The 27,316-nt window shown below is 48.2% G+C and overlaps 1 protein-coding gene across 1 annotated transcript in view; it reads left to right on the top strand.

Moving 5' to 3' along the window:
* Positions 1–27,316, top strand: part of USP34 (ubiquitin specific peptidase 34) — a 3,618,222-nt gene that overhangs the window by 3,152,533 nt on the left and 438,373 nt on the right. The window lies entirely within an intron of this gene.

Consider the following 27,316-nt stretch of genomic DNA (forward strand, 5'->3'; position numbering starts at 1 on the left):
ATTTTCTCATAGGAAAAGGGCTGCGCTTGCTGAAACTCTGTTATATGGGGGCACTTTGAAAATTATCTTCAGGGCCTCTTTTGGTTCCCAGTCTACCCCTATATGTAGCAATTAAATCAACCAAACTATTTAGATATTAAGATCACCTCTTGGAATACAAGAGGCAGCTCACTTTTCTTAAAATCTACCAACCATAACTTGGAAACCTCTAATATTTTTATCGTACAGCAAATATGGATACCTGAAGTGCCCTTTCTTGATGGATTTGTTTTATGCTGAAAGCTGACCATTAAGGGCCTTAAAGGATATCCATCTTCTGTTCTTTTAACAGGCATTCGCTCTGGGATTGGTTTAGCTGCAAAGATCTCTCCCCTAATGCATTTGTGCAAGTAACAGAAGTAACTTGGGATACCAAAATGTACCCTGATATGAAAGCGCTGTTACTGATTAATGTATATTGGAACATTTTGAGTTTATCCTTGCTGGAATTGCGTTAGACTATAAAAGTGATATTGGAAAAATGGTATCTTAGAAGGTAAGCTGGCTATATAGTTACTGGGGGGGATTTTAATTGCAACTGCGTTGATGTGGGTACAGGCCCCTATGTAAAGCAGAATACTGGGGTAAGAGCAATCAAATGGGGTAACCTTTGGATGGAAATTATGCATTTATTGGGATTTACCAGCGTTAATGTTAATATGCCGGGGGATTCTCCTGCCAAATGTACGTGAGTGTGTAATTCCAAGACAAGTGTCTTCGATTATTCTTTTGTCTCAGATCCCATTTTTTAGAATTTGGTCTTGATGTAGGTGGTTAAATGTTCAGATAGTGATCATCTACCCTTAGATGATTGATGGATTGAGCTCTATATGCCGTGGGGACGGGGGGCACTGGTGTTTAGCCTGATGGCATCTAGTCAGTAATTGAGGAAATAGGCTTGCCTGGAATAGAGCGTGTGTAGCTCATTATAATGCAGGCCTAGAGGAAAAGCTCCTCAATATGAATTTAGCTACATTTCTAGAGAAATTTATTTATACCGCTTTGTCAAATAAATTGTGTGAATGGCTTTGTATGACTAGGGAGGAACCTGTTATGCGTACTGTAAGGAGCCAGGAATGAGACGCGAATATAGGGAACTCATGATTTTTTCCATAAACCTTTATTGAAACAAAAAGGGGTTTGAAAATAAATGCCTCTCTGTCCCTACTCTAAGAAGTATTTCCCTACCTAAAAGAAAACTAAGGGTCTGACGTCGGATGTCAAGATGTCTAAAGCAAAATGTCCTGTTTCCAAAGTACTTTTGTGGCCCTCACATTCTAAAAATCAACTCTAAGGTGAAAAAGGGAAATGTCTTTGGCCTTGAGTAGTGTACAGATGTTCAAAAAAGAAATGCATAACTCCAATACAAAAGGTCCAGAAGGCTAAAGTTCACAGTTCCAGAGGATGGCTCCCTTCCCCTAGATGTCTCTTCACTTTGCTTCATACTTTAAAAAATATCAGTTCCTAGAGTTTATTTTGGTCAACAATACAACTGGTATGCAAAACAACTTGGCTATTAGTCTGAATCTTGGTAGGATACCTGGTGTACTCTCCTACCTGGTTTCAGAAGCCAAATCTTGAAAGTGAAGTTCAGAAACTGATGTCGAAGCTAAAGCAGGAAGCTGAAGTAAGTCGAAGCTGTTACGGAGGCGCTGTGGCACAGAGCATGGAGTAGGTCTTCTCCACGTCGCTCTGCCCTGAAACCACACTAAAGGGCTGAATAATTGCAGAACTAACGGATCCCAGACCCCTATTTTGGAAATAACGCTGTGGGAAGACGAGGGGCACAGCTAGTAGCAGTTTGGAACAACTGCGCAGCTGAGAAGAGGCAAAACTTAGAGTGAAGCTGACGGCCTGCATGCGTCCACAATGGTGGCTGATCACAGCTTGGGCGGTTGAGGCAGAGACAGGGAGAACTTCCTAACCCCCCTCCCCTGCTCTGAGCGCAGCTCTCCTGGTGCTGAGAGCAGGAGAGCTGGAGCAGAGGAGCTGCAGGAGGTGGTGGTCCGTCTGCCCACCCAGCGGAGGAGGTGCACCACCCAGAATGGCTGAATGGAGCTGGGAGCCCCCAACGGAGAGCGAGAGAGCATGCAGAGCACTGAGAAACACTCTGCCCCACAGCTGGTGCTCCAGGGCTGCAGTGAGGAAGCCAGCCCCAGTCGCTATAAGATGCTATCCGCCCCCCTGGTGGAAGGGGGCCCACTTAACACACCAGGGAGGCCTTTATGAGGGAGCAGCACTTAGGGGCAAATAAGCTAAAATATAAGATCCTGCAGACCATTGACAAGTAGTAGCAGTGCACTGGCAGTGTGTGTTGTGCCCAAACATCGTTTGGCAGCTGGTGTAATGCTCAGGGGACGCCCGGGTGCTGGGGATCAGGGGGTGAGATAGCCCGACTGAAGGCGGGTCTAACAGTGCAAAAGGGGCCCCAGGTAGAGGGGTCCCCTGCACCGAAAATAGGAGCGGGAGCGCACAAAAGCCATCTTTCATCCCTTGTTTCTACATCAAATGGTGGGAACCTCATTGCTGAGGGGACAGCGAAGCGTTATAGTGGGTACCCCGAGATGATCCTGGAAAACCAAATTTAAGATGGCGAGGGACGATCCTGCCGGAGTAACATACGACTAAATGGCCTTCCGCAACTGAGCCACTCTGTGGAATTGTTCTTGGACCAGTGGATCCAGGAATGGATGGGGCCGCAGGGTCTATAGCGATTCCTTTACATTGAGCGTGCCCACAGGGTCCCGAGGAGGGAGCAACCCCCTGGGTGCCCCACCCAGACAAGTGATTGCAAAACTACTGAACTACCATGACAGGGACACCATCCGTTGTCTGTCTTCCCTCTGTTCCCCCTCCCTTGCCTCATCGCGCTTTGAAACACTTGTGTATAGGTGCGTTATAAATGCCACATCATATCATATCATATCATATCCTCCAAGGGGTGCGAAAGAAAGGACCGCTGAACTACAACAGAGCGGTGGTGGTGGTATATCCAGATTTCACTAAAGCTGTTCAGAAAGCGAGGCAATCCGTTGATGCAGTGAGGAGAAAGCTCAGAGAGAGGGGCATCAAATATGCTATGATCTGTCGGCCACCTTGCGCGTCTGTGGTCAGCAGGGTATGCTCTTCTGCGTCTGCGGGTTGGGACTGGGCAGAAACGATTCCCCATCAACTGGATGACCAATGACAAAAAAGAGACAATGGGCAAAACACATGCGGGGCAACCCGGTGTCCAGACCCCAGGAAGTACAGGCCCCATGGATGAACGTTGACCGGGGAAGACAGGAAGTGCCTTGGCGGATGACCAGCATGAATTACCTGCATGTACTCTATGGTTGGATTGATCAACGGGTCCAATGTTGTACGATAATGGGACCGACTGCGGCATTAGCGTGGGAGTAGGGGCAGAGTGACCTAAGCGTGCAGCCCCCTGCTTTAGATACCATCTCCTACGTTTGAGGAGTGGTTCAGTTATTCCTTAGAGGGCCTACAGATGCTTCTGATTGGGGAGAAGTATGGGGTGGGGGAGTTTCACAGGAAAGTGGGGGAAGATGGGTAGGGGTTCTGGGGGCGGGGGGTTCACATTTGTAGCACAATGTGGAATGACCGTGGTCAGAAGGAAGCACAATGGTAATCCCGGGAGTCGTACGATCGGGGGTAGAGTATAGACGGCTAAGATGCCTGACGTGGAAAAGTCAACGGCATACTTGATAAAATTAAGGGAAGTGTATTAATGTGCCACATTAGGGAAAAGAAAGCGGACATAATCCTACTTCAAGAGACCCACAAGTTGGGGACGGTATGCAAGTACCTTGGTAGAGGGCAGTATAATGTGGTGGAACATGCAGGACATCAAAGGGGGTCCTGGGGAGCAGCAATCCTGGTACACAAATTGTTGCCCCTGCAGGTCAACAAGGTGGTTAGGGACGGAGGGGGGCAGTATGTGGGAATTACAGGGGTCCTCTGGGGGAGACAGTTCTCATTATCAGCACTTGCGCACCGCTGCAGGCAGACCTCCTAACGGAACTACAATCGCTGTTAGCGACCCACGTGGCGAAACTCACACTCATGTAGGGTGATTTCGACAATTTTTTGGACAATGGCATTGACCGATGGTCCAAGGGAACAATGTGTCCCGGGGGTGAGGGGAGCACCAAATTAGCATCCTTTCTGGAGACAACCGGGTTACAAGATGCTTGGAGGGACCTCCACCCTGGCCAGTTATGCTTCTCCTACCACTCCTAGGCCCACGATTCCCGGTCACGGCTAGACCAGATGTTGGTGCCCTGTACAGCACTGGGTAGGGTGTTAAAGGCACGCTGGGGAGAGGGAATAGAGGTTGAATGCTTACCACCTTGGGAATGAGGCGATCAGGGACGCCATCCAGGGGGGGAACAGAGGAATACTTCACCCGGGACGTTGGAAAGGGGGGACACACTATGTGAAGTGTACAAAGTGCTGATAAGGAGAGCAGTTGAAGGTGCAATAGGAGCACACAAGCAGGAGAGCTGCGTCAGACTGCGGGAAGACGAGAGGGAGGTGGTAGAGGCAGAGGCACTGGATGCCCAGGCACCCTTGGCTGAAACCAAGACAGTGCTGGCCAAGGTCGAGAGGGAATACAGGGAGATGGTGACAGACGAAGTCCGTCAAGCTCATTTGATCAAATAGGCCAGAGTGTAGGACCTGGGGGGCAAAGAGGGATGTATGCTTCCATGGCTGTAAAAGAATAAGGAAGGGGTGAGATGGGTTGGGCCATTGCGAATGAGTTGATGGCCCGATTGAACCACTCTGTAGCCATTCTTAGCTTTGTAGAATTGAGCATTTCTAGCGATTTGTATCATCCATTTGTAGTGATTTATTTTAACTCTAACTGTTAGCTTTATTGTTAGCTTTATTTTAGCATTGCACCGTTAATTATTTTATTATTGATTCTTTTGCCATCTGATTCAACTTTTAAATCTGATTTGAGATAGTTGCTCAGCCTGCATTCCACATTGCACATTGCAACTGTCGGTCTTAAAGCAGACATGCTCTGATTGAATTGGAGAGCAGCAGACTATGCCTCCCAGAACCTTTGGTAGTTCTCACGCCATATTTTTTGCAAATCAGGCGCGAGAACGCCAGCACGAGAACACCAAGCGGTCTGTAGGTTACATAAATAGAGACAGTATCGCAGCTCAGATTACTCTGTAGCCATTCTTAGCTTTGTAGAATTGAGCATTTCTAGCTATTTGTATCATCCACTTGTAGTGATTTATTTGAACTGTTAGCTTTATTTTGGCATTGCGCCGTTAATTATTGATTCTTTTGCCATCTGATTCAACTTTTAAATCTGATTTTAGATAGCTCAGCCTGCATCCCACATTGCACCTTGCGACTGTGGGTCTTAAAGTAGACATGCTCCGATTGAATCACAGAACAGCAGACTACACTTCCCAGAACCCTTGGTTGTTGCCGTATGTTTTTGCAAATCAGGTGCGAGAGCACCACCCCGGAACACCAAGCCATCTGTGGCGGCCCGTGAAGGGCAGTGTAGGAAGCACAGTATTTTATCTCACGCTTGTTAGGACCCTTACCAGTATTATGGGTATCACAGAGGTCCTAGAAGCCATAAATGCCACCAGAACAAGATTGGATTCCATTAGCCTCTTATTTGCGCTACAAGATAGAACTAGAAAAGTGGACACGAGACGCACCAACACACACTTAGAAGGATCTGTTGTGGCCAATGCCGACCCCAATGACGTCTCCCCTAGCCCCCATCTTTACCCGTGGCTCTCATCCCTTTTCCTCTAAATGAGTTTGTTTTAAAGGCCCATGGGGAGGGAGAGTTGGCAGTCCAGAAAGGAGGGCCGCGGGAGTTACTGGGGAAGCCACACCCTATTGGAGTGCCTAACCAGATATACACACAGCGATCAGCCCAGCATACCAATAAGAGGAGCATGAACCCAGCCCCAGAGGAAGCGCCCAGTCTGGCCACCACAGGAAATAAAATTGTGGGAGGTGTTAAGCCCATATCTAGCACCCTAAAGATAATGCTGCTAAACACTAGGTCGCTCATCAAACATGCCTTAGAGGTAGCCACACACATTGGGGAGGGATACATGGATTTCTGCACACTCACAGAAACATGGAGCCACGAGGCAGCTGGCCCCTCCTTAAAGTTCGTTATACCCACTGGCAACAATCTTGAGATTGGATAAAAAGAAGGGAAGAGGAGGTGGAGTTGCCATGATTTTTAAATCAGACCTGACGATTTGGGAGACCAAAGTTGAGGATATACCAGTCTCGGGCTCATGGTGGTAAACATTGGTATCAATCCCGAAATCACTCTCAACCTGCTGCTGATCTACATACCTCCTGGAGTAGCACTTGACTTACCTGACCAGTTTGGCAACCGGTTACTACCATTGCTCAAACCCAACACTTTAAATTTTGGGAGACTTATCTCTGGCTGGGTAGTAATGCGGACGCCACAGCTGGAGCTTTAGAAGCAGCGTTACACACACTCAGATTCCGTCAACTAGTCAGAACCCCTACCCATGAAAAAGGGCATACACTGGACTGGGTTTGCGGCCCACGATGTGAATTTATCAGATCCAGAAGTTGGCGTTGCCCCTGGTTAGACCAATCGTGCATCTATTTTCATATTGAGAACAAATGCGTCACAAAAAATAATTGTTTCAGCAAGGTTCCGAAGTTAGCAAGAAGCTAACAGCTGAATCCCTTAAACCATGGGTTACTCCCCTCATTGCAGAAATCCTTCAATCTGAGAAACTGCCGGGGATGACGAGTTCCTTTCTTAATTGCTTTGAGGATCTCTCAGAGACGTTAACCCCATTAAAGAAAATATTCTGCCAAGTAGGACACAAGCAGAATAAATGGTCTCCAAGAACTCAAAGCAGAAAAAATAAAACATTTTTATATGTGGAGCAAGAGCCGGGACATCTCAAACCTAGAACTCTATAAATAAATCTGTCAGGATCTACAAAACGGCAATCCTACGAGTCAAAAAAGATATGCTTAGTAACAGAATTGCAAATTCGGCCTCAGACAGTAAGGAACTATTTAAAATTCTGAAAGAACAAGAAGTTCCCAGGGGTCCAAGTAAGGTACCACTGCTGAAAAATGAGACCTGCACCTCCATTAAGGATACAATGTCAAGGAAACTGGCATTAATCAAAAGAGGCATTAATGCCAAAAAACTCACCCATAATAAACATTCATGGACAGACCATACCCAGATTACACCAAAGGCCTGTACACTGGAGCCAGTCTGCTTTTTGCCGATCACGTAGAATGAGTTGGCGAAGGTCATCAAGAAACTTAAAGCCACCAGCTGTAAGGGAGACCTTTGTTCTTCTATGATTATCAAAGAGGTTTCAGATACGTTAATACTGGTGCTCACCAAATTTGTGAACACATCTTTTGCTGAAAGCAACGTCCTCATGAACTTAAGAAAGCATGGATCACACCTTTTCTAAAGAAGCCAAGTCTCTGTGCCTCATTACAAGTCCGGCGGCAGCCCTGCCAGTGCTACTGGCGGGTTGTCGCCGTACTTACAATATTTACCGGCGTCTGGCTTGCCGGTAACACCAGGGTCTTAGAACCCTGGCGTTCGGGAAGTCAGGTGCCGGTAAATTGTTAATCCCCATTCCCATTTTAGTCCCATAGGACTCAATGGGAATGGGGACCACGGAAGCACCGGCATCGTTAATAACGGTGCTGGTGCTTCCGTGATACACTGCGGGCGGGTGCTGTTCCGCCCGCCAGGGTCAGACCTGGCGGGCGGGACGGCACCCGCTCACAGAGTCGTACTGTGCCGGTCCAGTAACAACAGTGCCGGTAGGCTTACCAGCACTGCTGTTGCCGGACCGGCACAGTCGTAATGAGGCTCTCTGTCCAGCTACGCAGACCAATTATAGGCCAATTACTAACACTCCCTTCCTTCTTAAGATCTTCGATAAGGTGACGTATAATCAAATTGCACAACATTTTAACAGCCTTCCCATCCTGAACAAGTTCCAATCAGGGTTCAGACAACATCACGGGACGAGACGGCCCTCCTGGACTTGAAGTCTAAGCTACTTGAAAGAATGGACACTGGACCAGTATCGCTGCTCATGATCCTGGATCTCTCTGCCACCTTTGATCTGGTGGATCATTCCATCTTGTCCACCAGATTAAAAGAGATCGCCTTATTCTCGGATCAGCTGTCCAGTGGATCGCGTCCTTCCTGAGCGAAAGACAAGGAAGAGTAGCAAGTGGTGAAGCGGAGGCCAACCCAGCACTGTTAGCATATGGTGTGCCTCAAGGGGCATGCTTTTCTCCATCCCTATATAACATCTTCACGGTTACTTTCTTTGAGCTCCTAGTCCAGAATGGCATCACCTTTGCAAACTATGCTGATGACACACAATGTGTCATCCATTAACCGGTTCTCCTAGCACGGATGAAAGCGACATCAATAAAGTATATGACCTCATCCACACCTGGAGGTACAAAACAGTCTTGCGCTCAACAACGACAAAACCAAACTCATGCTGGTAGGTACTGAATAGAGGCTGGCTAAATTAGACCCTATGTTTAACAGTTTTACTATAGCCAAATGCAAGCTAGAAGTGCAGAAAAAAGTAAAAACCTTAGGCATAACTTTGGATCAGAATCTAAACATGAAGTCACAAGTGAGTAGCCTGGTATCCGCATCAATATATTACATAAAACTAATCGCACATCTCCGCCCATTTATTAAGTAAAACAATGCAGAAACGATAGCGATAGCTATAATAAGCTCAACAATTGACTATTGCTGCAGCCTCCTTATTGGCACTGCCCAAGCCGAAATCAACCACCTGCAGGTCATCCAAAATGGTGCAGTCAGGGTGATTAAGAACCTCAAATTAAGAGACCATGTATCAGAGGCTAGGCGTAAGCTGCACTGGCTGCAAGTAAAAGCAAGAATTCAATTTAGAATGCTCTTGAATACTCATAAATGTGTCTTGGGATGTATGCCAGCATACTTGATGGAATGTATATTGCAGAAACAGAACCAGAGGTCGCTCAGATCAAATAACACCTTCCAACTAAAAACACGCTGCTGTAAAACAACCAGCAAAGCCCTCAAGGGAGCTTCTAGCATAGCAGCCCCAATCGCATGCAATAAGCTCCCATTAGATCTAAGAGAGACCAAAGCCACTGTCATCTTTAAGAGAAAATGGAAAACGCTTTTGTACTGCTGAACTCCGTGTTAGGACAAGATCCCAATCTCCGTACACTCTTGAGCAATTGTCTTCCCACATTTGTATTGTTGGTGTGTCTAATTTGTTACATGTGCGGCCTTAAGCCCACGGGTACTTGGATGCGCGGTATAAATGTAAAAGTAAAGTAAAGCATGGTGAAAACACACAGAGGAGATGGGCCATTGCCCAAGCTTTTGCAGACTACTTCCAGAATCTTTACGTGGAAATCCCGGGCCCCTCAACCCTTGAGATAGATGGGTACTTGGCCAACATAGCACTGCCAGTCCTGGGAAAACAGGAGCGGTGGTGGTTGGACGCAGACATAACCAGGGAGTAGCTCCTTGTAGTCGTCCAGGGGCTGCAAGCAGGGAAATCCCCGGGCCCGAACGGGTTCCTGGTGGAAATCTGGAGAAGCGTCTGGGACAAAGTGGGAGACCACATGCCGGGAACAGGGTCAACTACCGGAGGATCTTAGACTGGCCAATATTGTAATTATTCAATAGAAAGGGAAATCTCTGAATGTGTGCCCCTCATATCGACCAATCTCGCTATTGAATGTGGAGGCAAAAATCCTAGCCAAGGTCTTAGCTAATAGATTGCTCCCGCTCGTGAGCAGGTTAATACATTCGGACCAATGTTGTTTCGTGCTGGGCAGGGCCACACAAATGAATTCAAGAAGACTCCATAATGCCATGGTGCTCTGATTCTTTGGAGGGACCCCATGTGGTCATGGCACTAGACCCGGCAAAGGCCTTCGAGTCGGTCGGATGGGCTTTTCTTTGGCCTGTACTGGGCAAAATGGGGATAGGACCTCATTGCATGAGCTGGGTGAAACTGCTCTACACGCAGCCAACGGCCCTGGTTCGGGTTAATGGTCGCAGATCCCGCCTGTTCCCTCTGCAGAGAGGTACCTGACAGGGGTGCCCACTGCCCCCCCTGTTGTTCCTCATAGCAATAGAGCCTCTGGCACAGGTCATTAGGTCTGATCAATCAGAGGGTTTGTTTGGCCGGGTCGGAGGAGGATAACATCTCCTTATACGCGGACAACTTGCTAGTATATTTGGGGGATCCCTGGAGATTGTGCCCGATAACTATGGAGGTACTGGGAGGGTTCCAATGGTATTGTGGGCTAAAGATTAACTGGGATAAATCAGTCACCATGCCAGTTAATGGAGGGCCGGAGGTCATACTGAGGGGCTGCCCCCTGACCGAGGGAGTGGATGGCTTTAAATACCTAGGAATATACGCAATGGTGGATTTGAGGACTTTCTTAGAACGCAATCTCGACCCAGTAGTCGATAGACTACGAGAAGATGCCAGACACTGGCTACAGCCCCTGTGACCCTACTGCGGAAAGTGAATTTATTACAGATGCTAGCACTCCCCTGTCTATTATACGTGCTGCACAACACCGTGGTGAGGCTCACAAACAATTTTATGTTAGTAATGCGCTAATCATGGGGGTGATATGGGGGAATGGGAGCCCCTGCATTGCGCACTCTGACCAGGTTGGTATGGGAGGGAAGGGTCGGGCTACCCGACATTAGGCAATACTATTGTGAACAAGTGGCTATTTGGGGGTGAGCAACTCCCGCATACGAGGCTGGAACTGAATTCGATGCATAGGGCAGGTCCAGTGCAGGTGTTGTATGGGAGCTCGGGATGGTGGCGACTACCCCTGGCAGTAGGGGCTAGTGCACATCCACGAAGCAGTTACCAAGACGGTGGTATGGGAAGGGATGATGACCAGACTTTAACCCTTATGGGACAATCCGGCACTGGGAGAGATCAAGAAGATGGGTGGTCAACCAAGGTGAGTCAGGGCGGGGATAGCAAGAGTAGGGGACGTGATTGAATGGAACGCTATGGTACCCTTCCAGGGGTTGAGGGACAGGCACAGCCTGGGCCAGGGAGCGGCCTACATGTACATACGCGGTAACAGCACGGTTTGGGGGGAGGACCTTGACCTCCCTGATCACAGCCCCCTAGAGGTCAACTTGTTCACAGGGGCATTAGCCAAAAAGGGGATAACTATACTATACCAGGCCATTAACAATTTCTCACCACGCCCTTTGACAAACCTGAAAGAAAAATGGGAAGGGGACTTGGGCACCCTCAAGAGTGAAGAATGAGTGGAGGCCATGGTGGCGGCAAGGGAAGTAAACGTGTTTTCTGGGATGCAGTTGATCCATTATAAAATCTTCCACAGAGTGTACTAATCAAGGGATCGACTATATAGGATGGGTAGGGCTGAGACTGCCACATGTCTTAAGTGTGGAGAGCTGGAAGAAACATTTTACCATATGTTATGGGACTGTCGGCGGGTCTCAGTTCTGTGGGAGGTGGTCCTTGACAAAATGGCAAGAGTGCTGCGGAGAGCAGTCCCTAAAGACCCCAAAACAGCACTCTTAAACATCAGCAGAGACTTTGAAGGGAGTAGGTGCGAAAGTGCGTGAATAGTGATTGCGGCAATGGTGGTCAAAAGAGATGGCGGCCAGATGTGGCTCTGGAGACATGCCGTAACACTTAGGGTATGACTAATGACGTTTTGGTCTACCTTGCATTCCTACCGTTAAAATGCAACTTTGTAACACTCTGTAACTGTCTCTGGAGAAAGCATAGAAATAACGTAGCGTGTAAGTATCACCAACTTGTTTTTACTGTACATCCACACGCACATACAGACTATCCCTGCTGGAAGAACACCCTGTCCCTATCCCTAACAGGCTGTTTGAGACATGCAGCTCACGTACCAGCTCAGGGGTTTACTCTTTTGAGCCATGTATCTGTCCAAAACCAAGATGGCCGCCTCATTTAAATAGAGCGCGACAGCACACAACACCATAGAGACAGAGATTTAGTCCCTGCAAGCGGTTGTTAGCAGCACAGCTACGTTAAGCAAGCCACAACCTAGGGAGTGAGATAGAGACACATTGGGGGTACATTCCCTCATGTGCGCTTCCCATTTATATGTTTGATATTGTAGAAAGGGCCAGCAGCGGAGCCCCAACACTGCGGGGACGCCAAAACAGAGCCTCTATTTAAATGAGGCGGTCTTCTTTGTTTTGCATAGGTGGACGGCTCTTCAGCTTCTCTGCTGAAGTGAGGCGGCCTTCTTGGTTAGGGATAGATGCACGGATCAAAAGAGTAAACCCCTGAGCTGGTACCTGACCTGCATGTCTCGAACAGCCTGTGGGACAGGGTGTTCTTCCAGCAGGGATAAGCTGTATGTGCGTGTGAATGTACAGTAATAACAAGTTGGTGATACTTACACACTACGCTATTTCTATGTTTTCTCTGGAGCCATGCGAACAGTGGCAACATTGGAGGTGGGAATGGAGAACCGCCATAGCATGGAAAAGATAGCATGCTGCAGCAGAGGGATGCAGGGAAAATACACTAAAATATGGAGGAAGTGGGAGGATTAAGTGGAGTGAAGAATGGGTGCTATTATCATGACGGCATCAAGGACCACTGGGGACTAAACAGACGCTCAGGGGAGGGAGGAGCGAGGCTACGGGGAAACAACATTGTGCAATATTTTGTTGCTTGAAACTGTGGTTACCTTTTTCTAAAAATGCAAATAAAAAGAGTTGATAAAAAACGAAAAAAGAAGCTGTTCTCTGGAGCCCAGCTGGAGGAAGAAGGCTGCTGCTGCAACTCTTCATCAAATCCGAAAGCTGCGGTGCTGCTCTGAGGACTGATCCAAGAGAGGACCTGGATAGGCGACCTCTTCCCGAGCTAAGAGGGACCATCATGCAACTACCTGCTCAACATCAGAAATACCCAGGAATCCATTCCTGCTTGCCTTCCATCCGGAAAAGGGGTCTTTGTGAGTCCAGAATAGGAGTGCCTGGACATCTTGATTGGAAGTAGTCCAACTGTGTCACCCAGGGTCCGGAGGAGTGTTTGTGGCCGCTGGAAGCCATGCTGCTGTCTACAGCCCGGAATAGGGGGTACCCTGCCATTGTGCTGCCTGACGCCCAGAGCTGCCAGAGTTCAACTTGATTGAAGAAATCTTCAAGGGGCATACCTTTCATGACATAGGGCCACTTTTTCCCACCGGAGAAGATCCAAGGTCTCTGCTTGCAGTGGAGTGTCCACTAGCTGGTTTGCCACCACCAGAATCCGAAGAAGACATCCCGATGGTCCAGACTTGGTAAGGGTCAGCAGTCCAGTCCAGCGTCATGTCCAGGTCGCCAGAAGCCATTCTGAAGTTAGTGTTGCTTCTGCTGCACTGAGGATCTGAACGGCGGTAAACTGTGAGATTCCAAAACCTACTTCTGCCATTTCACCTGCCGCCACCGAAAGTCATCCACAGTGACCAAGGGTCATATCTTCTTCAGCTAGACCTTGTAGAGGCACACAGAAAGTTTTGCCTTCATGGGACATCCAGAGCTGGACTAGCGACACACCAACAGAGACCACTGTGATAATCTAAACTGCTGCCTTTCCGACATTGCTTCGTTCCTCTCATTCTTGACAGTGACATCCAGTGACTCCTTCTTCCAAGGTGGGTCCATCCTTCTAGGGTCACGTTGAGTAAAGCCGAGAAACTTCACCACTTCGCCTGCAAAGGCACCCAAGATATTGTGACAAGGAAGAGCATCTTCCAGCCTCAAGAATCATCGAGGGGTCCCAGATTTGCTGTGAATCTTGTTCTCCTGTGGCATCCCAGGTACTTTGTGGTAGTGGGACCTGTAGGAAACAAAGCAGACTATACCTCAGTTCCTATTGAAGACTCTGAACGTACTACCCACTCTCCCTTGTTCAAACCAGGAGCTCAGGGAGAAATTGACCATTCTTCTGGAGAAGGGAGCTGTGGAGGAAGTCCCGCTTTCAGAGAAGGAAAGGGAAAGGTATTCCAGGTATTTCTTGGTACCCAAGAAGGGGTCTATGCCCATCCCATCCTGGATTTAAGGTGCTTGAACAAGTTCCAGAGGAAGTACAAGTTCAGGGTGGTGTTTTTAGACCACCAGGATACCGACTTTCATGATACGATTCCTCAGAATCATAGGACATTTCTGAGTTTTGTCATTAGGATCCCCCATCTTCAGTTCCAAGTTCTTCCCTTTGGGTTGATCTCCACACCCACGGTGTTCACCAAGTTGATGGCATTAGTGGTGGCCCACCCCAGAAGGGGAGGATGTTGTTTTCCCTTATTTGTACGACTGGCTTATCCGGGCTATTCACTGGAGCAGGTATCAAGGCATCTTGACTAAACCTGCCTGCTGCTTCATGATTTGTGCTTCTCTCTGAACTTAGTGAAGTTCTACACAACACCATCCAAGAGGCTTCTGTTCATCGAAACAGTCTTGCACATGCGAGTAGGGAAGACTTTTCCCCAAAGAGAAAATTAACAGCATTCTACCAGCTTCAGCCTTTCTCCGCCTACTGGGTCTTGTGGCCTCCTCCCTTTTTACAGTGCCAGAGGCCATGTTGAGGATGTGTTCCCTGAGTGGCTTCTCTTTGGTCAGTGGTTGCAGTTTTCCTGCGACATGTGTGAGACAGGCATGATATCAAGAGAAATGACACAGACAACAGAACTCGGATGTCAAAGAAGGTTTTATTGCAATATCAGGATGGTGTAAGGCCTAACTTGCGCTATAACTAAGGTAGAGGTTTCTCTTGCCTAAAGAAAACTAAGGGAAATCTGTGTCCGTAAATCCAAATCAAAAGTCTGTCTGTGTGAAAACCTGTGCTTGCCCTCACATCTAGAAATAAACATGGTGTGTTTTTTTTTAGCCAACAAAATACTGTTCAAAATAAAGTCTCAGCTGTTTTCAACCTAAGTTCTTCTTGGACTCCCTATCCCAAGTTCAATACAGTTTCAATATCTGCTTGTCTCAACAATGTCCTACCAGGTCTTGAAGTTCCCTTCCCCAAGTTCAATACATTACCGTTCACACAAAAAGGAGGTCTTGAGGTTCCCTTCCCCACTCCCCCTCCCCCAAGTTCAATATAGCACAGTTCGCAGAAAAAGGAGGTCTTGTGGTTCCCTTTCACAAGACAGTGTTTCTCAGTTCTTTTGACTGTCCGGGTTCCCTTCCCCAAGATTTCACTGTGGCACCTATACAGTTCCAATCTTGCTCAATGTTCATTATAAGAAAGCAATAGGTCCACTTGACCAGCCTCACAGTTCTCCGTTGTTCATTCACAAAGTCTCTTGTTTATCACCATTTTGGGTTCCCTGGTCTATGCACAGTTGTCAGACCACAAGGGCCACCCATTACAGGTTGCAGAACCACAAGTTCCCCTTTTCCCTGTTTGGCCCCTTCACAGGCTCTTCTGCTTCAGGCTTCTAATTTCTCACACTTGTCTTCTCTTTGGTTAGTATATCACTCTTCTGCATCAGTCTTTTGCCTTGCCACAGACTTATGGTTCTTTCTCACGTTGGTTGTTAACGTACTGAAGTGATTGTTCAATTTTCTATATGCTTTCATTCTGCTTAGTGTTGCTTACATATAGTCTGACGTTCTATATGTTCGTTTAACTTCAAATGTATGTTCGATATTCAGTATGATGTGATTTCATTCGAATAGCACTTTCCATTCAGTTCAGTATTCAATATAACACGGTTTCTTTCAAACCGCAATTTCCTTTCAGTTTGGTATTAACTATAGATCATATTCATTTAGGTTCATGAACCGTTACTTGCCTGTGTGGTCCCCTGTGAACACCCCGGTCCATCCGTTTTCTCTGACACTCACCGGCTCTTTGTGTCTCCACCTCGGCAGTTTCTGTTACTCCTGCTCACCTTCTCTGTAGCCGGGAAGCAGACCACCTGTGCTCTGCTTACTCAGCGGGCACTTCTCTGCACACACGGACCGAGTCCCTTCTGCTTCTCAGCTGCTTGGCAGCTCCAGCTACCTGCCTTCTGTTTTGACGGCTCTCAGTGCTGCAACCACCATGCGACTCGCTCGCTCCAGGTCCTGCAGCTCCTCCAGGATCGTTGCCGGCATTCAGACCACCTGTTCTCGTTCCACCACAGTGGTTCTCCTCCTCCTGCATGGTTGGGCCTCCTTCCTTTATACACCTGAAGCCTATTAAGGGGCCTCAGGTCTGAGTTGTTGGCTTGACTTGCCTGACCATAATTAACCCAATCAATGGGACATGCCTTACCTTCAGTATTGGATGTCTTCATGCCCCTCTTCTTCGTCCCAGTACTAGAGTGGTGTTAGTAATAGGAAGTGTGCATTACTCCTAGTTGCTTCTTACTCTTCTTAGTGTTCTTGGTGAGTACTTATTGGGGAAAAATAGGGCATGAATGTAAGTAGCCCATGAAGGCTGAGGGAAGGGAGGGTAAGTCCATGTTAGAGAAGGGGGATACCATGTCTCGCTGTTCGGCACCCTCTCCCCAATCCCCAAGGACACTCCACCCAGGTGATCCTCCCTCGCTTGTCCACCTCCAGGGTCTGGATCCAAAAGCAAAGGCCCTTCTCTGGCCACCTGAGCAGAATTATCTCTGGGGAGTGGTTGTGAGGGTGCCTTCAGGTTTCTCACACATGTCGGATGTCCTGCACGTTTCAAGGACAGTGACCACTGACCTGTCATGTGATAACCATTCTGGGCACCTTGGCTTGAACTCCTCTGTGAAAGGATGGGGTGCTCATTACGCAGATCTGGGTTTGGTCCATGCTAGAGAGCAATAGAACATCAACCTGTTGGCGCTGCAAGACATCAGACTAGCACTGATGGCTTTTGTGCCTTCAAGAAAAGAATGTCCTGATCCTGATGGGACAACACAGTAGCCATGCACAACTTCATCAAGAGGGGGTGGGGGTGAAGTCACTGCCCCCATGCAAAGGGGGGGCCATGCGGCTCTGGTAGTGGGCGTTGCAGAATTACGCCTATGTTTGAGTGTCTCACCTGGTGAGGACAGAGAACAGGTTGATGGATACCCTGAGTAGGCAGGGTTCGGTCTGCCACAAATAGGAGATTTGCTCTCATGTCCCAGAGAAGATCTTCGACCTTTGGGGGAACCCCCTCAGTGGATAAGTGCAAACTTTTCAGCTCAAAGGAATTTCTCCTGAGTAGTGCTGTGGAGGAAGCATTCTTGCTGAGTCGACCTTTACTAAGCATTCCCTCCAATTCCAGCCATCCCGTTGGTAGACACTAGGTTGAGGAAGTTTCAGGCTACCCTAATTCTGATTACCCTGGATTTGGCGAGCAGAGCATGGTGTTTTCTGGTAACTTTCTGGAGTTAACCATCTGGCCACCTTGCCATCTTCCCCAGAGTGCAGAGCTGTTGTGTTGTCCCAGTCAGAAGGCATGTTCCTCACCCAACTCCAAAATCTCTCAGTATCCATGCATGGCTCTTGAGAGGCTGAGGTATGATGGCTGGGATCTTGCAGATGCTGTTTTGGAGGTGCTGCTGGCTGCGAGGAGGCCCTCATGAGGTGCATCTATGCAGGTAGATGGAGGAAGTTCGAGGATTGGTGAGTGCAGAGAGTTGCAAATCCTGTGTCATGCCCAACTTCCGTCAGTGTTGGAGTTTTTGCTATCTCTGCACGCAATTCCATTGGCTGGACCTGGTGCGGGCACTCAGCTATGTCTCTCAGACGAGAGAGACTAGGAAAGGTGACAAGCTTTTGGTTGGTTACACTGGTGCGAAACAGACCCTGTCAAGGTGGATCATTCTCTGCATCTCGGAATGCTATGACTCTACCTGAGGATTGGTTGACACCTCTTCCCTGCAGAGGAGAGTCCTTCTCCTGGATATCTTCCAGGCAGCAACATGGGTGTTTCTGCACATGTTTGCTAATCATTACTGCTTGTATTCCCTTACAAATGAGGATGCCCGCTTTGGTAGTGCGGTCCTCCAGAGTTTTCTGGTCTAAGTGGTTTCCTTGGACTCCTCCCTCCTCCAGATTTTCGTACTGCTTTGGGAGTGTATTATAGATGAGGAATCCGTGGAAGGAAGAACAAATTACTTACCTTTCGGTAATGTTCTTTCTGATGGGCGTTCCTCCCATGAATTTCTCATTGACCTGACTATCTGCCCCTCTGGGCATGTGGCTAGTACACCATCGGTTCCATGGTCCATCAGCGTCAGAGTGCTGGGGAAAAAAATTGAACTGAGGTCATGGGGCACGGCCCCTCTATATATCTATATATATAAGAGGGGCCGTGGGCGCAGGTCCTAGTTAGAGTTCGTGTCGCTTATTAGCTAGCTGTACCGTTTGTTCGTCCCATACGTGTTGTCTGTCTTTGGTCTTGCAGGAGCAGTGTTTTATGTACAAGCGCCCTGATGCCTGTGGGCTATCGGCGCTATATAAAAACTAAATACATACATACATACATACATATACCAGCCCAACATCATATCCGGTGCGGCTGTGTAGAGGTGTTTGGCAGAGTCGCGCTGCACCCCCCTGGTAGAAGAAATCTTCCTGGATACGTTTTTCATAGTAGATAAGGAATCTGTCAGAGGAGCATTAGTGAGAGGTAAGTTGTTTGTTCTTTTATCAAGTAAGTGTAGGCGTGTATGAGCTCTCAAAATGAGACATTGTTCCTCTGTTTTTTAAAAAAAAAGATTTTGGTATATTTGTGGGGTTCAGGGTTTTCTAACTCTTGTTTTTCTGTGCTGATTGATGATGTTTTCCTCTGCCATTATAGGAGTCATGAACACCTTTTTGACAACTTTTTATGGAAATACATTTTTAAAATGACGTCATATTTTAAATTTTCACCAAAAGATAATGAAGCCTGGGACTTATTACTATCTCTGTCTTTAAGTAGAAACATTAATCTTGCATCTTTTTATAAGAGGATATTGGAGTTTAACCGTGACATCCATTATTCACTACACTTGCAGTTTAGGACCAAAGTACAAATTAATTGACATTTCAATGGATTGCCTTTCTCCCGCAGATTCCTCATCAGATAGATATCCTCATCCAGCTCTGCTGCTCTGAATATTTTGTCGACAGGGTACGTAGTGGAGCTCAACTCGGCCGTCAATTGGCTATCCGTCATGCTCTGTGCTCAACTGTCTGTTGTCGTACATATAATGCGTCACTATTCCCCAGTACCTCAGTTCCTTTTTTCCGCGCGCTCAGCACGCTGCTCTTGAGGAACATAGCAGATTTCTTCGAACTCCAAGCAACAATTTCTTTGCCAATCTTGTGTATTTTTCATCCTGCGACAATGTCCACTCCTCGAATTTCAGGGTTCAATCACTGCCCTGACTGCAGCTTCAAGAGGTCAGTGACTGACCCACATGACATCTGTGTGTGGTGCCTCGGCACAGGTCACGACACTGAGAGGTGTGAATCGTGTGGAAAAATAAATCCGAAATCTCTTTGAGCATGGGCAGCCATCCAAATCTCTACCGCGTTCAACCATTCGGTCTTCAGAGGATGACACTAAGAGGCCTAATACCCCTGAGAAGGAAAGTAGACATTAGCGCAAGACAAAGAAGCAATCTCACTCGCGGAGCCACACTTCTTCGTCCTCCACTCACAAGAAGAAGAGGCGTCACCAATGTGACTCCGAAGAGCTTTTCACCAGAACGGGGTAAGTCGTCGGCGGGGCCGACTACTTGAAAGGAGTGGGAGGACTTGAAGTCGCAGATGCTTGCAATCTTTGAGAAGGCAGCTGTCTGTGCGGGCGTGTCCCCAAAACAGGCCCCGGTGGCTTCAGTGGTGCTTGGTGACCCCAACCCGAATGTAGAACCGATACTTGCGTCATCAGCGTCAGGAGAGCCTTCAGGCTTGGCGCGGAAGGTGATTAAGCCTTTGATGCTGGGACCTTCTCGTGAGCCCCAGGTCCCGATCCCCCTAGACGCCCAAGGCAGACAGCCACTCCTTCAACGCCGACCATCAGCGATTGATCATTCATCCCACTTTCCTGGTCCGATTTTATTTATATATATATATATATATATATATATATATATATATATATATATATATAATTTCTGAGGCTTGTGGAATCTGCTTAGATCACATGATGTGCATAGGCCGACATCTAGTGGAAGCTGCGGAGTATTAGTTTGTTTTTCGAAACTCGAAATGGGCGTCGACCTAGGGCATGGCAGTAATACTATCCCTAGTGTGACGTCCACTGTACCCATGATCCCTCACGCGTGTAGGACCCTCAGATTGTTTTTTTCCACCATACTTGTCGGAAGCATAGTTGCGGAGTTCCACTCATCTAAAATACCCCGTTCTTTAAATCCCACGTTGAGATTCCGAAGATCGACGCCGGTCCGAAGAACGAACAGCCGTTGTGACTGCACGACAGACTTTTGGCCTCGGAAGGCCTCTGGCCTCGGCCCTGCAAGTAGGGAGAGTGGGGGGTGGACATACTCACTCGTTTATTTCCTACATATACTCGCCCGCTGCCATAAAGTAACATATGGAGAGTACTCCATTTAAATTCTGCCCCAAATGCAACCGTAAATTCCTTGGGTAGATGAGCATAACACCTGTAATCTCTGTCTGCCTGGGGATCACCCCGAAGCTAATTGTAGAGCGTGTAAGCTCTTTAAAGCTAAGACACTAAAGGACCGCTCCACTAAACGTTGGGCCCATTACGCCAGGCAGCTCAAGGCCATGGAGGCGGTGGGTTCCTTCAGTGATGGCAGCAACACCGCTGTTTCGGACGGCGAGGGCACAGGGGCGTCGATAGACACCCACGCGCAAGTCCCGGCCTCGCAGGATTGTCCGGCAGGGCAGTTATGGGGACTACACCCGGTGACATGAGCGCTACCCACACTACTGCACCTAAACACACTAAACACAGCTGAGACTTGACACGCGTGTCGAGTGATCGGAAGAAAGAGGCACAAAGAGAGCGGTCCACAGAATCGGTATCCTCTGAGCATTCCAGTTGAGATCGCCTCACGACACACGGAAACCGTCCACGATTGCCAAAGGTGCCTCGCTCCCCAAAGTTACGGAGGTATGGTCGTCAGAAGACGAATTCGACCTCTACCCCCAAGCAGCACGCCTAAAGTCTGCTCCAGCAGTCCTTTCCACGTCTGCCTCCGAGTCTCGACGCACACCCTCTAAAGCTACAGAACCTAGCCAAACCACCCCCGAATCTCGGCGCCAGGCATTGAAAGATTCAGAGAAGGCCAAACACGCAGGGAAACATGCCTCTACTCAGGGTAAAGGGGAGAAACAGCAGAATAAGTAATCGGAGAAAACATCTGTACCCCAGGTCCAGAAGGACAAACTTAAATCTTCGGATAAGGAAAGAACCTAATACCCCTGACCCATCACTAGGCCCAAAGTTGTCCCTCCCACTCCAAAGGATATGGGAATAGAAGAGGAACCTCAGCAAGAGGTGTTCATTCCCAGTTCCAGGGAATGGAGCTCTGATGACATTGATGAGAAGAATGTCTTTTATGGCTAATTTCTATGAGAAAAACCCTGACTATTTTCTGAGCTATCAGAATACCCCTGACACCTCTACTCCTTCAGGATCTAAAGACCCTCAGCCTCCTAGTAAGAGACCTCGGAATGAGACTTCAGCTCAGGGTCTGATTTCATACCCACTCTCTATTCAACCTTACCATCAGTATGCTGAAGATCCAGACATACAAATACTGGACGACCAAGCAGGGGTCGATTATTATGGAGACGACGAGGACCAGGATGAGGAGGAGGAAGATGAGGTAGAGGCCTATAGTCTAGACTCGCCTATCCCCAAAGATCCACCGGTCAATGACTCACCTGTGGATAATCAGCCACTACTGAATGAAGCTGCACAGCACTTTCAGATAGACACTGAAGGGGCTCAAGAAGAGAGGGACTTTGCAGAGGAAATCATGGGGGACAAGAAGTCCATTGCCCAAGCCATGCCAATTCTGAAGTCTATTCAACGCAGAATTGACCCCTCCCTCCTCACCCCTAATCTCACCCGAGCAGTCAACCCCAGAATTGAAAAATTATTCAGGGCCGCCCCTTCCGACCCACTTTACATAAGGAGTCAGCTTAAGCCCGACTCATTGGTAGTTACTACCACCAGGAAAAGACCGGGGACACCTAGCATCATCGGAAGCTCACCCAGACAAGGAGAGCAAGAGGATATATGGTCTAGGAAGGAAAGTGGCCTCCACTTACGCTTACCAGGCAAGAATAGCGAATACCACCACTGTGCTGGCAAGTTATAATTGTCACCAATGGGAGCAAGTAGCTGCCCTCATTGCCTCCACACCAGAACCACTAAAGGGCCAGTTAGCCCAGAGTGCGTCAGAGGGTAGATCGGTGTCCGGGTGCATTCTGAAGGCGACTTTTGAGGCAGCAGACAATGCAGGCCGGCTCATTGCAGAGAGCACTGTCATCAAGAGACATGCTTGGCTGAGACAGTCAGGGTTCAAACCTGAGACCCAGGCTACTCTTATCGACATGCCGGTGGAACCGAATGTCTTGTTTGGGAAAGCGGTAGAGGAGGCACTCAAAACTGCCAAAGAAGAATACGATACCCTAAGATCCCTCGGACAATTAACTAACACACCCACGAACCACAGAGGGAATAATAATTTTCGTCGCTCACGCGGCCAAAATTCCCAAAGGGGTTCTAATTACTCGCAGGGGCAGGGTACATCGTGGGTGGCAACCAACAAACTACCCAAAGTTACACCAGAGGTAACAAGAGGGGCCGTGATAGAGGGAGAGGCAGCCCAGGTAGAGGCGGTATGCCTCCCAGCAAACAGTGACGCTCCACTCAGGGTCCCTTCCTATGCATCCCCATTAGGGGGGCGCATTTCCACCTTCACCCAAGCATGGGAAAGGGATCACCTCGGACAGGTGGGTGCTGTCCACAGTGTCTGCGAGATACTGCATCGAACTGTTGGAGCGTCCCCGCAAACACCCTCCAAGACAAAAAATACACTCCCTGAACCACCTAAAGATCCTCCTTGAGGAAATCGTTCATCTTCTCGCAAAGGACGCGATAGAACTCGTCCCGGGCAACCAGGTAAACAAGGGTATTTATTCAACTTACTTCCTTGTGCCAAAAAAAGATCTAACAATGCGCCCAGTATTAGACTTACGCCCTGCAAACAAGTATGTCAAGCCTCAAATATTTCGCATGACTACCCTCCAAGAAGTAATCCCCCAACTAAAAAAAGGAGATTACATGGCAACATTGGACATGAAAGATGCCTATTTGCATATTTCCATGTTCCCAGTGCACAGAAGATTCTTGCGCTTCAAGGTGGACCGTCAGCACTACCAGTTCAAGGTGCTGCCCTTCGGTATAGCCTCGGCTCCAAGGGTATTCACCAAGGTACTGGCGGTGGTGGCGGCACACCTACGCAGGGAGGCAATCCCAGTGTACCCTTGCCTGGAAAACTGGCTCATCACGGGGGAGACCCCAGTAATTTGCAGATCCAACATCCAAAGAACGATCAACCTCCTCTTCGAATTGGGCTTCTCAATCAACGAGAAAAAATCAAGCCTGTTGCCAACCACCTCCGAACAGTTCTTAGGAGCTGTCCTAAACACTCAAGTAGGGTTGGCCTTTCCATCACAGGAAAGAATTCGGAATCTATTACTGCAAATTCCTCAATATCAGTCCGGTCTTCAGATAAGGGTTTGCAAAGCGATGTGTTTGCTAGGCATGATGCCGTCATGTATTTACCTGGTTCTCCATGCGCGCCTGTGCATGCGACCCATCCAGGAATGGTTGGCAAAACAGTGGTCTCAGGCAAGTGGTCAGTGGGACGATCTAGTGGTTGTTTTGCCAACACTGGTACAGAGTCTTCGCTGGTGGACAAGGGAGAATCTCTCATGGGGGAAACCCTTTTACGATCCAGAAATACAGGCTGTAGTCACTACAGACGCGTCCCTCACAGGATGGCGGGCACACCTCCTTCACCACACAGCGCAGGGCCTCTGGTCTCACACAGTGGCCAAGAATCACATCAACCTGCTAGAGCTTCTGGCAGTCTTGAGAGCGCTTCGAGCGTTCGAACCCCACCTATCGAACCTGTCAGTGCAGATCCTAACGGACAGCACGACACCAATGTTATACATAAACAAACAGGGGGCACTCTTTCGCCAAATTTGTCCAAGCTTGCCCAGAAAATGTGGATATGGGCACTCAGACGGAACATTTACCTGTCATCTCAATTCACTAGCAGACGCTTTGAGCAGAGACCCCCTCCCGGAAGAACACGAATGGTCTCTACACGAAGAAGTTGTAAGAGACCACTTTTCACAGTGGGGTTTCCCCACTATAGACCTATTCGCCACAAGCGGGAACAGACAATGCCCAGGATTCGCATCCAGGTTCCCCCAGCCAGGCTCCATGGGGAACGCTCTATGGATGAACTGGTCGGGATGTTTGCCTACGCTTTTCCACCAACCCCTCTGATGAGGAAGGTGGTCAACAAGATGGACAGAGAATCGATGACGCTCATCCCAGTTGCTCCCATATGGACGAGACAACCATGGTTTCCGTACCTGTGAAAACTGGCAGTGTGCGAACCCATCAGACTCCCGTGCTGGCATAACCTACTATCCCAGCAATAAGGACAAACAGTGCATCCTCAACCCAGCTCGATGAACTTGGCAGCATGGCTCCTGAAGTCATAAAGTTTGGTCATCTCAATCTACCACAGAGATGCATGGATATCCTAAAAGAATCAAGGAAACCAAACACAAGACACTGTTACTTTGATAAATCAAAGAGATTCGTTATTTGGTGCCAGAGTAAACAAATCAACCCGGTTGATTGCACTCCTTCCAATATTGTCACCTACATGCTCCACCTGCTGGACGCAGGGTTGGTATTTAATTCACTCAAGGTACACCTGGCGGCGCTGTAAGCCTACACCACTTCCCATACCAGTGTGTCGTGGTGGAAAGTGCCAGTGCTTAAAGCCTTTATGGAAGGGGTGAAGAGACTCCACCCTCCAATTTCGAACCCACCACCAGGAATGGGACCTTAACGTGGTGCTTGCTAAACTCATGGGCCCCCCCTTTGAACCCATGCATAAAGCTAGTCTCAAACACCTAACCTATAAAACTGCCTTCTTAGTAGCCATTACATCCGTAAGAAGGGTCAGTGAAATTCAGGCTCTGTCACTGCAGGATCCTTTCTTTACTTTTCATAAGGATAAACTGGTTCTACAAACTCACCCTAGGTTCTCACCTAAGTTCATTTCAAAATTCCATGTTAACCAGTCCATTGAGCTACCGGCCTTCTGCCAAAAACCCAAAAGCTCTGCTGAGGTGAAACTACACACACTAGATGTACGAAGAGCGGTCCTCTACTACGTAGACAAGACCAGACCACTAAGAAAGACAGATCAACTGTTCGTCTCCGTAGCCACAGGCAGAGAAGGAGATCGCGTCTCTAAAGGTGCCATCTCCAAATGGATAGTCAAATGTATCCAGCTGTGTTCCTCCCTTTCAGATAAAACTCTGCCTTTTACGCCAAAGGCCCACATTACAAGAGGCACAGGGGCCACTCTGGCTTTCATTGCAAATGTACCCCTTGATATCATTTGCAAAGCAGCTACATGGAGCTCTATTCACACCTTTACTCAGCACTACTGCATTGACACTCATTCCAAGACAGATACTCAAGTGGGACAAGCGGTTCTAAGACATTTATTTGCTCATGACCCTTCTCACATCCCATCTCCTTCTTCTAACACCTTTTTCTAACACTGCTCGCGAATCTATGCACAGCATGTGATCTAAGCAGAATCCACAAGCCTCAGAACGGATACATTACTCACCGTAATCGTATTTCTGATGCTTGTATCTGCTTAGATTCACATGCGCCCGCCCTTCCTCCCCTCTGAGAGAAGGCGCATGGATGCTTGTAGTCTTATCTTTATATCTGCTTGGATACAATACAATACAATCTGAGGGTTCTACGTGCGTGAGGGATCATGGGTACAGTGGACTTCAGACTAGGGATAGTATTACTGGCACGCCCTAGGTCAACATCCATTTTTGAGTTTCGAAAAACAAACTGTAATACTCTGCAGCTTCCACTAGATGTCGGCCTATGCACAGCATGTGAATCTAAGCAAATACAAGCATCAGAAATACGATTATGGTGAGTAATGTATCATATATATATATATATATATATATATCGGTTTTTTGTTCTGCTCCATGGGGCAGATCTTCAGCGCTGATGGCGGGGGTGATTAGGGTGACGTCGACCCTATATATTCAGGGTCTGGTGGTATAGCTATCTTTGATGCCCAAGCAGACCTCCTGGCATTAGCACAGGGCCTGCATGATGCCAGTGGGCTTGATACATCCCCGGATGTTGTGTTGCAGCAGACGCAATCATGCATCCATGCCCATGCCCAATGCAAATTCAGATCATTGGTCGACTGAGTGGTCGACACTCTGTGGCTGACTGCTTCCACACTATGACTGATATTTTGGACGAAGATCCCACCACAGAGAGACACATGTCACTGTGTCTCCCTCTCGTCTCTGGAGGATAGCTCAGGGGCAACGTGCTCGCCTTAGAAGCAAGATGACGTGGAGAAACACAGGTTCGATCCCCGGGTCCGCGCTTAGAAACATCTGGGTATTAAGCGCAATATAAATATCCTATCATACCATAACCCGGTTATAGCCGACCCAGTCGCCTCCTTTTGACAACAGCCCTGCTCTATCCCCCAGGTCAACTCCAACTTGACCAACAAGTACAGGCCGGCAAGAGGGGATCTGTCCTTCTGGTCCTCTCATCCTTCCCCAGAGGGGCTAGTGGTTCATGCGGCCACTATATCCACTAGGGCAGCTTCATCCACCTCAAATCTGCCTCCTGAAAGGGAGGGCAAAAAATGTGGTGCAGTTGAAAAGATGATCTTCACCTCCGGGAGCATGGCCCTGAAGGCCAGTAACGTCTCATGTGGGTTTGCTAAATATTCCTTTGACCTTTGTAAGGCAGTTGAACATTCAGCCCAGTACATCCCTGAAGGGGAGTTATGAGATGGCTTCATGCAACTTGTGGATGATGGGAAGGAGGTGGCCAGGCAGTCCCTGCAGATGGGCCTGGACATGGTGGACTGCATTGGCCAGTCTATGGGGTCGGCCATGGTACTTAGG

Source organism: Ambystoma mexicanum, chromosome 4q, assembly GCF_040938575.1.
Source record: "Ambystoma mexicanum isolate Mex_15411 chromosome 4q, UKY_AmexF1_1, whole genome shotgun sequence".
NCBI lineage: Eukaryota > Metazoa > Chordata > Amphibia > Caudata > Ambystomatidae > Ambystoma > Ambystoma mexicanum.